Genomic DNA, 18,978 nt, shown 5'->3' with positions numbered 1-18,978 from the left:
GTAGGCTACTGTAAAAAAGCATTGGTATTTGATTGATGCATTTATTATTATATAAACATATGCTGATGTATTTGAAGATATTTTTATTACTTAATGTGAAGTATGATGTGTTAACATTGCAAGGGGAATTTCATGACAAGCATTCTTTTAAAATATAACTGCAGACCGGTTTTATGAAACCTGTAATTGCTACAGTCTATGTTGTTTCTACTGCTATAAAATCGATGACTAAATTGGAGAGGCTATCTCCTTGAAATTGGTTATGATGAAAATGTACCTACTATGATTATCATTATGCAAATCCTGCCCTGACTGTGAGCTTTCCTTACCTGTACTTCTAGTGCGTATAATTTTACTTCTGCGTACCTTTTTCTCAACGTTAAAATTTTCTGTTGCAATATACTAAATTGCCAGTCAGTCCATTTGGGGTTAATCATTGAAACAGAATTGAGGCTGGGAAAAGGTAGTGAAATCGAAGCAGATGGCAGAATAGGAGTAGTTGCTGCAGGGGGTGTTTGGGGGAGATGAAGAAGATGAGCAAGGTGACTCTGCATCACTTAGAAGGATGCTCCAGTGACCTCCATAAGGGCAGAAGTGAAAGGATGAAATAGGTGCTTTGGTCATGACATGAAGTTATCTTGGGTGGATAGATGTTGAGAAATAAAGGTCATCCAAAGGTTTTCCTTCTCAAGTTTCCTTCTCAAGAGTTATTCTGCATCTCAAGTACCTGAGATTCAATGTGGGTCAGTACCTCTGAGACTGAAATAGAAAGATATTTACATGAACTAGACCTCTTGGAATGCATATTCATGTGCCATGTGTAAAAACTTTTCATTTATTTCGTATACAGTGTAGGGAAGTGATATCAAGAAAGTTTCCCAGTGAACAAAGCCTGGGAAATGGAAATTAGTAAGCCTGAAGGTGTGAAAATGCCCCTGGTGATAGCACGGTGGCTGAGAACATGGGCTTTGGGGAACAGATCAGTTTCTCTGATTTGAATCCTGATTCTGCCACCTTTTGGCAACCACTCCTATGGTAGTTGTGAAAATTAAATAAACTAAATTACAAATTAGCACACAGTAAGTGTTCAAAAATGGGTATGATTATGTTAGGTGATAGTGCACGTATTTGTAAGGACTTTTTTTGTTTGGTAAGGACTTTTACAGTTTCACCAATTCTTGATCTTAATACCGTTTTCTCTATGAGGACTTAAATTTCTCATCTGTAAACCCTCCTACTATGTTGAATTTTCCTTAATCTCACCTAGCCAGCACAGTTAGGAAGATATTACTACATTTTTCAAGACGAGATTGTTGGCTTTCAAATCTGGCATATATTATATTTCTCAAGATCATTGGTATTTTAAATTTTATGATATTAAATCTGCCACTATCTAGCATCTTAATATAGGGTAAATTATCTAACTTTTCTAAATAGTCTCATCTTTGAAATGGGAACAGTAGAATATCTATGAGAGTTTTTGTGCAGAATAAATAATGTAAGATACAGTGCATGACACAGAAGTACTCGATACATATGGCTACTGTGACTATTACTACCATTATTGTAATTATTTTTCTTAAACTCATTTACTAATGATGTGATTGCTGATGTTGTCAGTCTTTGTGGAACTCGAAGCAGGAAATTCTACAGTTTTTTCATTTTTATAAAGTATTATACATGAAAAATCTTACACCACTTTTACACTTTTGAAAACATTATTCACCATCATCATTTTGTACCCTCTAAATACAGTATATTTCGTTTAAACACAAATCTCATTTCATGATGCTACTAAATTATCTCTAAGAACAACTGCTTTTAAAACTCCCCAAACTTGTTTCTTTCTAGAGGGAATTATAAAACTTCCATTTTACATTTTTCACATTTTGATGATTCTTAATATCAGAGTTTGGCTGTTTCACCCTTAACTTTAGACTGCTGACCCAACCTCCTAAGTCTGTAAAAATCGTAAAATAAATACTAGGTAATCAGGATACTCTTTACTACTTACTCCATCCAGCCGTTCTAACTTTGTACTCTGTCTTATCTCCATGGTTCTGAATACTTAGAACTTGATTCCATAATCCAGCCTTAATGTCCAGCTCTGACTCAGATTATATTTGCCCCAGTGCAGTACTGGGTTTGAAATAACCAGTGAATTTTAGAAAACTGAAAAATGTGGCTCCTTCTTTCATATTAAGATCTGATATTGACCATGCAAAGCTGTGTACCAGGGTTCCTGATAATGTTCTTATGAACTGTTGTAAACAATAAAATAAAAAAATTTTTTTTTAGTTTTTCTCCATTTTATTTATTTTTCTGGTTTATTTCCAAAATGTTTTTAAGTAAGTTGTGTGAGCAAGTAGGAATAAGAATATATCAAATGTTTCACTATGTAGCTAAAGACTTATGGCATATGTAGGATTAGCCAATAAAGTAAATTTTCAATAGAGCTAATTTATTTTTTTATGTAATCTGGGCCTAAACCAGATTTTTGACGATAACAGTGTAATTATTTCACTAAAGCTTTTACAAGTAAGTAGATCATAAGATCTTTCAGAGTGGGCAGCAAGGTAACATTAGACCATTTGAATACATTTTATAACTTTTTTCTTTGCCACTTAAAGTATCTGGATAAACAAAAGGACTTATGCAATTATATATAAAAGTTAGAAACTGTTTTTATTGAGAAGATAGCAAAATTTTAAAACCACTTAGTCTTAGTGGTATAAAATATTTCCTTCCTAATTTTTAAAATAGAAGATCTTTGAGAGCGTTTATCCAAAAATTTAGCGTTATTTTCTACTTATATCTTTGAACGTAATTCTTATAGTTCAAAGACAAGAAATTTAAAGAATTCTCATTGCCTACCATTAAATTCCAAACATCATCAAGTGCAGGGTATTTGTTTTAGGTGATCTCAGTGTTACTGGTAACGCTCAGTGTTTCTAGATAGACTCCACTGCCAAATTAGGTGATCAGAGAAGACTGTCACTTTTGGAGTGTTGTTCATTCCCAGGTGTTTAGTCTTGCCTTTCATTTTATCATGTTTTCCACTTCGCTATTCTATCAAAGACTTTTTGAGGAAAAAAGCATCCTCCCAAGTAAGGTCTACAGTAATTTCTCTTGCGTTTGATGTCTAACAGAAGTAAGCAATGTCAAGTACATCATTGCCACTTCCTTAAAGTTTCTGGATAATCTGTCCTATTTCTCATATAGTTTCTGAGGACTGTTTCGATTGTTTCCTGGGAAGGGCAGGGGTGGAAGTAGGGGATTTTTGTAGAATGGGGAAGGTGTAAGGAGAAACTTGGGATGTTTGAGTACATAATCCTAGTGCATCCCAGGACAGTTCCTGAGAAAAAAAATCCTATTACTTCTCCAATGTTCTGAAGGAAATGAAACATTTGGTATTGATATTGGTGGTTAATGAAAATTTAAGGCCAGCTTTAATTGATATGACCTCTCATTAAGTCAATACTTAGTCATATTTATATTGTTTACTACAGTATTCACTGATAACCCAGATGTCTCATTTCATTAATTTAAATTGGGTTGGGAAATCTGCAGAGTCAAATAGCACTTAATACTTAAGATTTTTTTTTTCCCAAAGGGTATAATGTATTATTAGTACTTAGTCTAAGTTTGTATTTATTTTTATTTCTACTTTATAAGAAAACTGGTACTTTTCCCCTTATGCACATTTGCCTTATTGATTTTACTTATATATCCTCATTCTGAAAGTATATGGATAATAGCAGTAATTCATAATTCTTCGTATGAATTGTAAGGAAAGAGCATAGAGTTTCATACCGATCTGGAATTATCGATAAACAGATTATATTTATGAAACATTTAAGTTCACCTTAGTTCTTAAATAGTATCAAAACTCCAGTTGTTTTTACATTATAGAGATTTTTCTAAATGAGTCATTTCATATGTAATTTCTTATTCAGGTTCAGTTTTATAATATGATTTTAAGAAGATCGTGATCTAGTGAATTTTCCTTTTATACTGTTTGTAAAGGTCAATTTTATCTAGGAATGGCAAAATGTTTATTTCTTGGCAAATTTTCTAAAAGAGATCTACTCAGGTGTATTGAAAATTTGACTGTATAATTAAGAAGTCAGGATGGTTGTCAGGCAAAGAATAAAGTGGGTCCACAAATACCTTCCAGCTTTTTATATTTGCCCTGAAACTAAATCTGTGTGAGGGAAAGAGCACTGGACATGAAGTCAGAAGACCAGGTTGCTTACTGTGATTTTAGGCCACTCACTTTCTTGGCCTCTGAAGATTTAGTTTATTTTTTTCTTAACAAACAAACACACTTCTTTGGGTGATTGAGTCTCAGTGCTGTATAAACTGTGAAAGTGCTTACAGTAAGTTGTTTTAAAGGAAATTTTTAATACATGAGCAAGAAAGATATTTTTGAAGCTCTTCTACTAATTTTAGACCATTTACATCTAATAAATGACCCCTTTAATGTCCTGATAGGTACCTTCGTGACCTGTAGAATGATTCATAGATGACTACATAGGGGAAACAGTTTATTTGCATAGTCTTATTCTAAGAAATAAGTAGCTCCCTGCTCGAGGTTCATTTAACATTTTATTTATTCAACTTCTGTCCTACTTATCATCTTGTCCTGCAAAGAATGCACACTTGACAGTTGACCCTTTCATCATGAGCTCCTAGAGAGAACGGTCTGTGTTCTATTCATCGTGGTGTTCTTGCTCCCAGCCAGAGTTCCTGACAAATAATAGGCACTCAATAAATATTTAGGAAATGAAAGCTGGATAAAAATAATCAAGTACACACCCGGGGTCCTATAACAAGTAGCTGTTGTAATTGATTGTGAAAGTCTTATTTTTTTTATTTCTCATGTACTAACACATTCTGTGACTCATTTATTTATTTATTTTTTATTTATTTACTCATTATTTATTTATTTACTATTAAATAAATTTAATGTTTAAATTTAATATTTAAATTAAATATTTAAATTTATTTACTCATTTTTTTACTCATTATTTTTACTCATTTTTTATTTATTTACTCATATTTTATTTATATTTTATATTTATATTTTATTTATATTATATTTTTTATATTTTATTTATATTTATATTTTTATTATATTTATTTATTATAAACTTATTCATTATATTATTTATTATATTTTATTTTAAAATAAATTTATTTATTTATTTTATTTTATTTTTTTATATTTTATTTTTATTATAAACTTATTTATTATATTATTATATTTTTATTTTATATTTTATTTATATTTATATTTTATTTATATTATATATTTATTTACTCATATTTTATTTATTTTTTATTTATTTACTCATTATTTACTATTAAATTTAATATTTAAATTAAATATTTAAATTTATTTATTTACTCATTTTTTTTACTCTATTATTTTTACTCATTTTTTTTTACTCATTATACTCATTATTTTTTTATTTATTTACTCATTATTGATTTATTTACTATTAAATAAATTTAATATTTAAATTTAATATTAAATTTAATATTTAAATTTATTTATTTATTCATTTATTTATTCAAGAAGCATTTATTAGATATGTACTGTGTGCCCAGCCCTTCTCTGGATACCAAGGATACATTAATAAGCAAAACAGATGAAAAGCCTGACCCTCAAATGTTAATATAGAAATCAATCCGAAATAGAGTGGATGTTATTCTTTGAATTAGCCGTTGACCTGACCCCTTACATGAGCAAAGAGGAGATTAGATGTCACAGGATCATTTTGTTATAAGGAACAGAATCCCTTTCTAGCTAGCTTAGATGGAGGGGATTCACTGGGGTGACACACGAGGAGTATTTTATGTAGGTTTGCTGTATGAGTTCAGCCTGGCCTACAGGCAGCCGTTACTTTCTTGAGCTGACAGTCTTTGTGGGTCTCATGGCCTCTCCTCTTTCGTTCTTCCTTTAAATCTACTTCATTGTCATCTTTCTACCTTCAGACCTGCTCCTTCCACACTTGCCCATGGCCAGCGCACTGGCCCCCAAAGTGTACTTTACACAGACTTTCCAGAGCAGCTGTCCAGAGCTGAGTCCATCTCTGTGGACCAGATTCCATTTCTGGAGTGGATCTGATTGGTCCACCTTGATCAGTTATTCTTTTAAACCCAATAAGCAGTAGTTAGAAGAATGGGGTTACCTGGTGCATATATAAGCTCCCTCTATGCCAGTGGGCAGCAAAAGAACCCAAGAATGGGATGCGCGCACAAGCTGGCTTCTGTATAGTAATAGGCGAGTCCCATTGTGTTAATAGTGATTATAGGTGGATTGGCATTTATGGTTTATTTTGGTGCTTCTTATGTGATAAATAGAAAGCATATATTCTGATACATCAATTTGTGCCCAAAGAAGCAGTGGAAACCAACCAATAGTCTTATATTTCTACATTATAAAAATGTCACAAATGATTCATGGCATATATTTAATATGCATACTTTAAATGCCTGAATGTGATAAATTATTGGTAGGATTTTTAATTTAAAGGTTCAGTGGAGTTCACACTTTTTCTAACGCCATAGCGTTTCAGTTCCGTGACGTTGCTGATTGTCTCCTTTCAAATACATCTTGCACCAAAAATCTAGTATATTTGGTTCTTGACGACTTCAAGCAGGATATGGGTCATTTTTACTTTTCTTCCATTCTCAGGTTTAGTATGTAAGCTTTGATGTCCAGACCTGGAGTTGGCCACATTCCTTAGCAAAAGGACCTTATTTCTTCCAGGCAGTGCCTCCTTACATTTCCTTCCTTTACCAGAGCCATGCCAAACTCTAGGACATCCCATTTCAGTCCCAATCGTCTGAATTTTCAACTAACATATAAACCCATGAATCCAAGTCCAACTAAAACAAGCTTAAGTGACCGTTTAATGAGGCTGCTTGGCTTTTTGAACTATTGAATTATGTATTCAGTAGTGTTTATTACTTTTATTGTGCAGAGCTCTGAGTTCAATGCTGGGGACCTAGCAGTGATCCTTGTTCTTTTTCTCCGGCAGTGGATGGTGGTGTGGGCAGTAGGGCAGGATAAAAAGCAACTTTCTTGTTTGATACATTTTTGCCATTTAGTTGGATATTCCTGCTTATTCTTTGAGATGACTTTAAAGCCCACCATGTAAGAATTACTGCTTCTATTCTGGACATTCTCACCCATAAGAAATTCGCCCCTATTCGGATAATTGTTTATTGCCCAGTCAACTGTTTTTTGAGGAATTAACTATTTACTGCATTATTGTATCATCCTGTAGCCGTTTGGTCTACAAGGCATAAAGAGGTTCTTGAACCAATTTGTTTTCAGTAGTATTAGAGTCTTCATACATCTGTTGCATTAAATAATATACTAATTTGCACTCAGTTTTAATACTTGTTCAAAGTCTAATGTAAACACTATTGAGCTTTTAAAGTTCCTCGCGGGGCTTTCTTCACTGATTTTTCCCGCAGATTTGGAGTACCTCTAGGACGTATTGCTGCTGTCGTATTTCCTATAATTTAGATAAAGTCAAAACTCAAAGGAATATATTGCTTCTATTTAAAAGTCTGGATTTTTATCTTAAGAATGCTAAGACAGAGGTGGGCCTGAAAGTGAGAAATGGTATTAGTGACTGTAGTTTCAAACTCTTCCCACCCTCCCTAAGGAGACAGAAAACTTCTGCTCTGTCCTGCATCTAATATTCTTACAGAACCGACCCCTCTATTGAATGCGGTTTGAAGCTCACCTGTTTGACTTGAGGCTGTGAAGACACATCTCTAAACTCAGGCTGGGACCTTTTTTTTTTTTTTTTTTTTTTTTAACAAACTCTTTTGCAAACTGAGGTCAAGAAACTTTCAATCATCATTAGAGCTGGTGGACTCATTTGCTACATACAGTAACAGGGAGACGCTTCTGCAACAAGCAAATTAGGCCAGGAAATCCTTGGTATTTCTCAGGTTTCATGTTATCCAATCAAGAACTTGTTACCCATTTCTTTCTTTCTTTTTTTTTTTTTTTAAAAAATTTATTTATTTTTGGCTGCGCATGGGCTTTCTCTAGTTGCGGTGAGCGGGGGCTACTCTTCGTTGCAGTGCGCGGGCTTCTCATTGCGGTGGCTTCTCTTGTTGTGGAGCACGGGCTCTAGGCGCATGGGCTCAGTAGTTGTGGCGCACAGGCTTAGTTGCTGTGCGGCATATGGGATCTTCCTGGACCAGGGCTTGAACCCGTGTCCCCTGCATTGGCAGGTGGATTCTTAACCACTGCGCCACCAGGGAAGTCCTACCCCATTTCTTTGGATCCTCTTGTATACAAATGGCATTAAACATAAAATGTCAATTGATACTTAAATTGTCACAGAGGCTGAGATATGAAATGAACTGAAGTGGGGAGCTTTCACCCATCTATTCATTCAGTTAAGTGTTCAGTTGGAAATGCATTTCGAGGGCCTTTCTTACATGAGTGGAACTGATGTGGGGATTCCAAGGAAATGCTTGTTGTTGTTTTAATCTGAGGATGTGGTCAGTTCCAAATATGACCACACATTTCTCGCTCCTGGGATTGATGGTGAAGTTACAGATGTTCCCATCTAAAAGTAGTTTGCTTTGGTCAATGGGACATTAGCAAAAGTGATGCAAACAGTCTTGAAAAGTGCTTGCATGGTGCAGCTTGCCCTCTTGATGCTTTTTGTACCTGGTGTCCGTGGGAAGCAGCACAGGGCAGCTTGTTAGATGATTAGAAACACATGCTGCCAGAGCCCTGAGTGAGGGCGTGTAGGCCCAGCAGGCCCAGCTGACACTCAAACTGATCTCAGATGCGTGAGCTGACCTAGCTGAGATCAGTGGAACCTGACCCAGCACAGAATTTTGAGCTAAATAAATGGTGGGTGTATTCACACATTGGATCTGGGGGTGGTTTATTAAACAGCAAGGGTTAACTGACCCAGGATGGAAAGTAATACACCTTTAAGACAGTTACACTGGAAGGCGGGGGTAACATACAGCTAAATATTCTCAAGCTTAGATTACCAGAATTTGCAGGCAGAGAAACTTTTATAAAGATGGCAGAAGTTGGGGAAGAAGAGTTTAGTTTTAAGGTCAACTTTAAAATCTAAGTAGGCTTTGGGTAAATATAAGTAAGCAGAAAGGACAGTATAAATGAGGAGACACAGCTGAGAGGGCAGAAGGAAACATGAGACTTGAATGTAAAATCTTACTTTTCAGTCGACCTGATGGACTATATCCAATGACGTCATACCTCTATGAAAGTACTTGCTTTACCTCAAACCCAAGCCATTTGAGGCGACAGCCCCGGAAACAAATCTGAAATATTCTAATGTTTCTGTCCCTTATATTCGTCTGTTATGCCTCTAGCTTTAAGTTCAGGTCAGAAGAAGAGTTGAATTGGGTTGAGACATTTGGATGAGGCCTAAAAAATGTGCTTTTGGAAAAGGAAGTACTTCTTCGTTTTACTAAATTAATCTCTCCAGTCATGTAAATAAGCTTTATTTTGCTAACTTTACAAGTTAGGAATCAGAAGTTTGTTAAAAAGCATTCTATTTACTCTTTTTTAGTTCTTCTGTCTCACCGTGCACAAAATATCATTCCTCTCCATTTGAAATGATAAACCCATAATTTTGCTTTTAGATGTATGACAAGATTGTGCCAAATTGAGAGTTGTTATAACTAATTACTAATCATGATGTGTCTAATCAAAATTGTCATAATATATCTTGTTAATGGTACACGTATATGAGCTGAAATTTCAATTAATATGTTTTTATCTCTACTGAATTCACAATATGCTATATAACACTATTTCTCCTTCAGATCATGGTCAAAGAACCCTTCCTCAAAGAGACCTTATTTATAAATTCAGTCTATTTCCGTTTTACTAGGGGTTTCATAGAGCTGAGCTCACTTTCTTTACGGGACTTCTTTCAGTCTTTGTTTGCACTTTCATTGAATGAAGTCTGTCATCTTCACTGAATGGTAAGCTCCTTAAGAGCAATGACCAAATGTCTTTAGACTTACTGTTTTGTTCTTGGCATGGAGCTCAGTGGCTGGCATCTAATAGGCACTGAACAAATATTTGTTGAAAGAATGTATTAATGAAGAGATAGCTCTTTTGCTCTATGAGGTCTCAGTTTCAATGCTAACAATAGAAAGGTGAGGTGAATTTATTCCAGTCAGAGACAACAGCTGAGGTCCTAAATGGAAAAGAGTTTCATAGACTCAAGAAACAGAAAGAGCAGGTGAAACCAAAGCTGGGTGGTCTACAGGGAGAGATGGCTTCAGAGAGGGAGTCAGGGCACCAATCATATGGGGACTTCTAGGTCGTGGTAAGAGCTTGGGTTTTGTTTTAAGTGCAGTGGGAAAAATTGTAGGATTTAAAACAGGGTAATGATGTCGTGTATGCTGAGAAACCCTTGCTACTGTACAGAGAATGGGCAGGAGTGGGAGCTTAGGAGGTAGGTCAGAAGCTCTAAAGTAGTGAGGATTTTGAACTCTTTTTGTTTCATGCTGAGGGTATGGAGAAAAGTAGAGGAGTTTGTGATATTTTCTGAAGAATCATTAGGGTGTGCTTGACAGATAAAGAGGAATTGCAATATTTCCCACGTTTCTGTCCTCACTGATCAAGTGTCTGGTGTTTCATTCACTGACGTGCAGAAAGCCTATGGATGGGGTGCAGGTGCATTGGTAGAGGGGTGGAGAAAACACAATCCTGTGAGTGAAAAGATGGAAATCAGCATACCATGCAGGCACTAATCAAAAGAAAGCTAAGATGGCTTTATTACTGGCAAACAAGATTTAGAACTAGAAATATCAATATTACCAGGGGAGATAGGGATATTTCACAGTGATTAAGAGGTCAGTTCATCAAGGGTCCTAAATGTGTCTGCACCTGATAACAGAACCTCCCATCACAAGAAGCAAAGTTTAATGGAACCAAAAGGAGAAATAGACAAGTGCACAACCATAGTTGGATATTTTAACACTCTGCTATCTGTAACTGATGAAACAGGTGGAGGAGGTGGGTAAGGTGTAGAAAACCAGAACAAAACTACCATGGTACATGACCTGCTTGAATATTTCACACAGCAGCAGAGAATATACACCCAGAACATTCACTGGGAGAGATCATATGCTGGGCTATAAAACAAGTCTCAAGAAATTAAAGAGGATTGAAGTCTTGCAAAGGATGGTCTCTGAACGCAAAGGAATTAAACTGGATCTTAGTAAGACTATCTTAAAATTTGGTAAATATTTGGAGATCAAACAACACTTATAAATAATCCATATTTCAAAGATGAAATCATAAGGGGAATTAGAAAATATTTTGAACTGACTGAGAATGAAATCATTTCAGATCAAAATGGGTAAGATGCAGCTAAGCAATAATTAGAAGGAATTGTTTTTGTATTAAGTCCTTATATTAGAAAAGAAATATCAAATTAACGGGCTAAGCTACTGCCTAATGAGACTATAGAAATATGAGACAATTAAACCCAAAGCGAGCAGAAGCAAGCATAAATCAAGGAGCATAAATCAAGAACTCAGTCAAATAGAAAAAAAAAAAAAAAACACAAAAAGGCAGGTTTTTAAAAATATTAGTGAAACTGGCAAATCTTTAGCCAGACTGACCAGAAAACAGAGAATAAACAAGTTAATATTAGGAAAGACAGATAATATAAAACAACTGAGTTTCATTCCAAGGATGAGGTTTATTTAACATTCAGAAGTCAATGTAATTCATCATATTAACAATTGTAAAAATATGACTCATATGATTATCTCAGTAAATGCAAAAAAATTATTTAACAGAATCCATAATAAAACTTGCAGCAGATAAAAGGGAAATTCTTCAGCCTGATAAAGGACATCAGATTTAACAATTATTTTTCATTGTTAAATCAGAAACAAGGCAAAGCTGTTTACTCTCACAACTTTTATTTAACGTTTTACTTGAGGGTCCCTGGCAGTACAATAAAGAAAAAAAAAAAAAAAGGCATGTACATTGAAAAATGAAGAAGTAAAACTGTTTTAATCAGAGATGAAGTGATAGTCTTTTTAGAAAACCTTTTAAAATGTGCCAAAAAAGCTTTAGCACTAACAGACGAGTTCTGCAAGTTTGCAGGGCACAAAAAAAAATCAATTGTATTTTTCTATACTAACAACAAACAATTGGAAATTGAAATTTAAAAAATGTAATTTATAGTAGTGTAAGAATATTAAATATTTAGGAATAAATTTAACACAGTATATTCAGGATCTGTAGACTGAAAAGTTCAAAATACAATTGAGAGAAATTGAAAAAACAAAATAAATGGAGCAACATCCCCTGTTCATAGATTAGAAAACTCAATATTGTTAAACTTTCATTATCTCCAAAGTGTTCTGTAATTTCAGTGTAAGCCCAGTGAAAATCCCATAAAACATCTTAGTAGATTGACCAGTTGATTAAACAATGTACAGGAAATTTAAAAAAAAAAGACTAGCCAAGACAAACTTTTAGTAAAAACGTAGTTGCAGAACTTGTATTACTTGATTTCATGCCTTACTATATGCTACAGGAGTACATTATATACTACAGAGGTACATCATATACTACAGGGGTACATGATATACTACAGGCGTACATCATGTACTACAGGGGTACATCATGTACTACAGGGGTACGTCATGTACTACAGGGGTACGTCATGTACTACAGGGGTACAGCATGTACTACAGGGGTACATTATGTACTACAGGGGTACATCGTGTACTACAGGGGTCCATCAGTTACTCCAGGGGTACATCAGGTACTCCAGGGGTACATCATGTACTACAGGGGTACATGATGTACTACAGGAGTACATTATATACTGCAGTAGTCAAGACACTGTGGTGTTCAAGTAAGGATATTTTTATAGATCAATGAAAGAAATAGAAAGTCTACAAATATGATGAATTGACTTTTGACAAAGAAGCCAAAATAATTCAATACAGAAATGCTAGTTTCTTCAACAAATGATGTTAGAACAATTAGATATCCACACAGGAAAAAAATAAACCTCAACCATCACCTCACATCCTACACAGAAATTGATTCAAACTGGATGATAGACCTATGAACTGCATATAGACCTATAAATCATAAAATGTAGGGGAAAAACAGGAGATTATCTTTGTGACTTTGAGTGAGGCAAAAAGCACAAGTCATAAAAGGAAAACAAATTAGTAAATTGGACTCTTAAAAATTAAAATATATTGCTTACAATATATTTGTGAATATATTGTATCACAGTACACTACTTAGAAAATTAAAAGACAGGCCACAGACTGGGAGAATATATTTGTAAAATATAGACAAAGATAACCTGATTTTTTTAATGCATAGGTTATTTGAGTAGATACTTCACCATGGAAGATAAATAAATAGCAAATAAGCACATGAATAGATGCTCAACATCATTAGTAATCAGCGAAACACAAATGAAAATCACAATGATACACCCTTTCATTCCTGCTAGGATAGCTAAAGTGAAAACAGAATAACAAATGCTGGCAAGGATGCAAGGCAACTAGAAATATCATCCATCACTGGTAGAAATGCATAATGATACAGCTTCTTTGGAAGACATTATCACTGTATGTGTGCAGTTGATGAATTTTATTGTATGTAAAAATATATGTATCATATAATCAGTAAATTATGAATATTATTATATTTCAGTAAAGTGCATAAGGAAATGTTTATTCTACAGAGACCATAAGCGTAATCCAGTATAATTACAACTTGAGTAATTTATAAATCTATTACTGGATCACTAGATTGAACCCAAAATTCCAGAATTTAAAAGCTCTTGATTACCTAAAACTTTGAAGAATGAAAAATATTGGCCAAATAGAATTGCTTATAACAACATTGGACTGCATACATAAAGAAAATATTCATGAAAAATTGTTTCATAGTGTACACGTAATGCCTGGTTATGTCCTCATTTTATTACATAATACCTAGAATCGAGGAGTGTCGTCAGTGGTAAAACATAGAATGTTCTTGCACTAGTTTCTAAATTAGCTTTATTGTTTTCAATCATCGATCTGAATTGGTTTAGTATTTTCCCCAGATGATCTATTGGTCTGCTCTGGCTTTTCTTGGGGTGTTCGAAAGCTGTCTCCAGTGTCTACGTGGATAGACATTGTTTAGGAATCATTAGTGACCTTAGAGGCTGATTTTAAAGAGAGTGTGGTCTGTGGGGTGGAGGCTACTTGAATTTGGAAGTTGCTAGAGATAAACTCTCAAGTACTATGCACAACAGCTCTGCTATTTTCCACCGTAATTAAAGGGTCAGTGACAAATCGTCCTCAACCGCAGATTGGAGCTACTGAGTGCTTTGCTCTAGCTGCCTCTCCTTTTCAATGACTGAGTGCTTTCCATGACCATGACACCCAGTGACTGGTCAGATGTTCATGATTATCCATCATAATACTTACAATTATGTAATATTTTGTATGGCTAACACAGATCGATCCTCTGTAAATTATTTCCACCATTTTATATTAATATTCATCTCGTGTTTATAAATTTAGAGTGAAAATAAATGCTGACAGCACTGAAGAATCTAGGGTCTGCATATTGAAAATAGCATTTTTCTGTATTTGACTGCATAGTACTCAAACTAAGAGATGAGAAAAAGGTATTGATGACACTGCTTTTTAAAACGTTTTTCTTTTCCGACCGATGACAAAATAAAAAACTTTTTTTTCAATTGTGTCTAGTGCTATTTATTCAAAAAGATCTACTTTTCCATCCTGAAATTCTAGAAGTGAAAGTGTTAGAAAGGTTATTTTAATGTTAGCACCCAGAAAGGCTTCATTAAATTTCATCATGCATAAGAGATACAAAGATGGTAATGGTCCTGGGTATGTTTTCACTTCCTTTAAGCAACATTTGAGAATTGTAAGTCTTTTTCAGTCTTACGGGTTTGTTTGTTTGTTTGCAGTTGTTACGTGCATGCGTGTGTGTGTGTGTGTAAAATCGTAATTAGGGTTTCCACCACAGATTTAATGAAAGCTTGGAAAGGGCAACTTTCATCCATTATAAACGAGAGCAAGAATGAATTAAAATCATAGCTTTGGATCGTGTTGACAGGAGAGACAGTGGGGGGACTTTGGCCCATTGAGTGTACAGTCCCCCATTTGAAAGGTTTCCTGTTGGTTTTATGTATTTACCTCCTACTCAGTTTTGCTACTGCTTTGGCTAAGAATGTACTGTGGGGGGGTGTGTTGAAGAGAACAAGAGAATTACAACTCTTTAGACTGTGACAGAGTATACCATTTATTGAGCTAAAATTAAAAAAATAAATATATTTAATTCAACGAACCTTTAAAACATACAACCAGTTTAGCTGTTCAGCTTGAATGCATCTAGAAAGAAAAACAGAGTTCATCAAATAGGCATCGTCTTCCGTATTTGGAGTTGTTATGGTCACTTCCCCCAGCCCGCCAGCTAAGATGACACCAATAGCTGTAAAATCGTGAGAGGAGCAAACGGTAGAGATGTGAGCAATTGTACAGTATCTCACTCTGTTTTTCTCATAACCGCCTCCTTTCAATAGCATGCTGTGTTTAGGGGGAAATGCCCCTAGGACCTCCTACTTTGTTTCCATAATATTTTTGAAAGTGATTCTTCTGGAATTTAATTAACACTTGATACTGAAATTCTTACCAGGAAGTGTTGATGGCAAAGACAAGGTTGAAGGGAGAAGAGAGAGGAGACCAGTGATGGGTCACATTCCCTCTGGGAGTGGGAGGGCTGAGATCTGAGAAAGGTGGATGGAGTGGCCTCAGAATTGAAGAGGAAAAAGGCAAAGATGTAAGTCAAGGAGTGGGAGTTCCTCTAAGTCCTGCCAAGTTCTGTTTCCAAAGTTCAATTGTTATTTCCTACTCAGAAAATTTCAATATACACAGAACAAATGGAGATTTAAGGTCACAAACGGCCGATCAGTCTCCTCTCTCATCAACTTTTCCTCATCCTCACGTTAATCCTGTCCCTTGAAATGCTGTATCCTCCATGCACCCAAGAAGATTTGAGCCTTTTCAAGATTATATTTCCCTACCTTCTGTTCCTGTTGTACCCAGTTGAAATGTTTCCACCTTTCATAATATTCTGTAACTCCCTGCAACAGTTAATTTCTCTTTTGGAACCTTCCTTCTGGTTTGTTAATGTACCTATAGTAGAGCTTGTTTCATGTACTAGGTTCATCCATTTTGGTCCCCAAACCGGACTATGCACTGCTTTGTCTTTTTGTCTTCACATTCTTAGCATTTGTTGTGTAGCATGATTAGATACCCACTAAATGTTTAAATTTGAATATATAGAAGAAAATAATTTAAGATGTATGTTTAGCATGTTTAGAAAATCACAAAAAAGCATTAAGGCTATGTAAGATACTGTTACTGTTCTTTGCTGTTCTAAGATGATACATTTATAATTTTTGAAACTTTTATGACAGATGCAAGTATTGGTAAGACAAGCAGAGCTAGGAATTTTGTGGAAAAAAACCCAAAAGACTCATATATGTCTCGAGATGAAAAATTCTAAGTTACATTAATCAGAAGTCCTGTGAAATATTTTTGATATGAATAATAACAAACATAAGATACTTCAAGACTTAAATATAAAAGATTATCTTCAGGGTGATGTTCTTATTTAGGCAGGTAAATACACTTTTTAAAATCATGGAAATATGGTACCTTAAGCTGGCATTTAGTTCTTAGTGGACTTGTAAATCGAAAATGACATTTTTGAAAAATAAAGAGAGCTAGCTCTTACCAGTTTTCTTTGCCGTAAGATGGAACTCAAGTATCTTCTCCAGGAAAGCCTTTGTGAGTATATTCTACTGATACTCTCCCCCTGACCTGTTCTGTCCTACATGGAAGGCAATTCCACATTGGGTAAGTGAAAACTCGCACTGAGAATTGGCTTAGTGCATTGTTTTAGATTTTGCCTGCACTTGAATTGGGCTTTGACTTTGACATCACGTTACAACTTTTAGATTTCCTACCACCTTTCAGACAGTGCAGTTTTATGGTCCAGCAGTTCACATCCTAATAATTCTTATTCTCTCTAAAGATTTGTAAATTTTTCTGTGTCAAGCAATCGAAATGCACTGCATTTTCTTTCAAATTAAGATTGGTGAAACCATAAGTGAAACATTCTTGTTTTAATGATGTCTGAAATAAAAAGAATCCTAGGAAGTGTGTGAACCATTTGCTATATCTAGATGCTATGCTATGTCTTTCTTTTTAAGTAGGTCTTTCCTTTTTCATATCACTTTCTCATAAGCAGAGTAATATCCCTATTAAAAAGCCAATTTTTATTTTAATATATTTTAGTCACTCTTCTGTACATTCCCAGTTGCAACAGCTGCTAAAGTTTGTGTTTGATCATTTGGGGATCAAATTCTAATTATTCTTCAGCTCTCTTTCTCCTCCATCCCATATCTGTACTTGAGATTCTGGAGGGAAGCAGACAGGTACTTAAATAGAAACAAAATCAGGCATGAATAGGGAGTATGCAACTCGCTTTTGGGAGCTTGTTAACTTTCAGACTTTTCAATATCAGTGAATTCAGTCAAGAATTATTCACAAAACAGTGACCTCAGAGCCCTGGAAAACTTATTTTCCTTACAATCCTTTACTCTTAACTTCAGGAGGAGAAAATAGAACAAGAAATATGCTCCTTTATTGTTAGAGTTTATAGGAAACTACACTGAGTAAATTTTCAAAGGTAATTCTGTGCCATGATACCTGAAAAATTATACTACTACCTGAAAACAATTATCATGTATCTTTTTCTATGTCATGTTATCACTGATCATTGGCTGGCAAATGTTATTAGAGAAGAGCAAATTCATTAATAAATTGAGCCCAGTGAGTGGACCAAGTAATTCAGAAAAGATGGTAACAAATTAAGAATTGTATGTCAGTAACAGAAGTCCAACAGCAAGTCATCAGTAGGTGTCCCCACAGGAGGGAGGGCAGAGTAGTGAGGAATCTGTGGTCTGTAGTATGACTGTGACCATGTGTATGAAACAGGAAAGCATACAGAGTTATCTTTATCCCCTATACTCTTTCATTTGGAAATATTAAAACCTGGCCAGATATCAAAATCCATCCGTCCATCCATCCCAGCTGGGTATTATTTCACGTCTAGGGTATCTCTCAGTGTGGATCTAGCCAGCAGGCTTGGGTTTAGGACATGTGGTGAGATTGGCAGGGTTAGGAAAGGGTAGAAAATGCCAGAAAAACCCAGAAAGAGACAAAACATCGAATCCCTGGAAGGGGTGGCAATAACAAGTCAAGTTCCCTACCCTCAATAAACTGGGATCTCAGCAAGGATGTAGACATGAGGCAGAAGTCATGCATCTGGTGACCAGATTGTGACACACGGTAAACAACACGTGTTAGAAAAGGTTGATCCTGATAATCTCATCATAACTGGGGCACAGAGTAGTTCCAGAACTGCCACCCTAGTCCTGCCCGATTCCCTCTTCCCCATCCACCCTGTAACAGCACTTTTCCGTAGGATGAGGATAGAGATAAAAGCCACTTGTTTCCTATATTGTGCACCTGTGCATAGTAAACAGAACTTGTGGTATTTTCATATCCAATGTAGTGTAAACAGTACATTATTTCTTGTGATGCCCATGTGAGATTATTATTACTTTCAGAGAGTGCAATGCTATGTAATACACAGACAAACATTAGCTGTCCTACGTCGATGAAAAATATTTAGATGAGAAAATCAATATGATGGATCCAGTTGGGCATAGGAAATGTACAGCTTCTGATTGCCATTTAATCTATGACATTTTCAACTGCTAGAAAAAGAAGTCTGAGATAGCAATGGAATAAGATTGGAAAAATTATTTTTTCTCTGTGAGTCTGTTTCTCTTTCGTAGATAAGTT

General features: G+C 35.1%; 1 protein-coding gene across 1 annotated transcript in view; it reads left to right on the top strand.

Annotated features, from left to right (window-relative positions):
• The window catches only part of DLGAP1 (DLG associated protein 1), an 871,245-nt gene that overhangs the window by 122,564 nt on the left and 729,703 nt on the right, over nucleotides 1–18,978 (top strand). The gene's annotated exons all lie outside the window — the stretch shown is intronic.

Source organism: Eubalaena glacialis, chromosome 15 (genome assembly GCF_028564815.1).
Source record: "Eubalaena glacialis isolate mEubGla1 chromosome 15, mEubGla1.1.hap2.+ XY, whole genome shotgun sequence".
In the NCBI taxonomy this organism is placed as follows: Eukaryota; Metazoa; Chordata; class Mammalia; order Artiodactyla; family Balaenidae; genus Eubalaena; species Eubalaena glacialis.
This window is presented reverse-complemented; position numbering and strand designations above follow the sequence as displayed.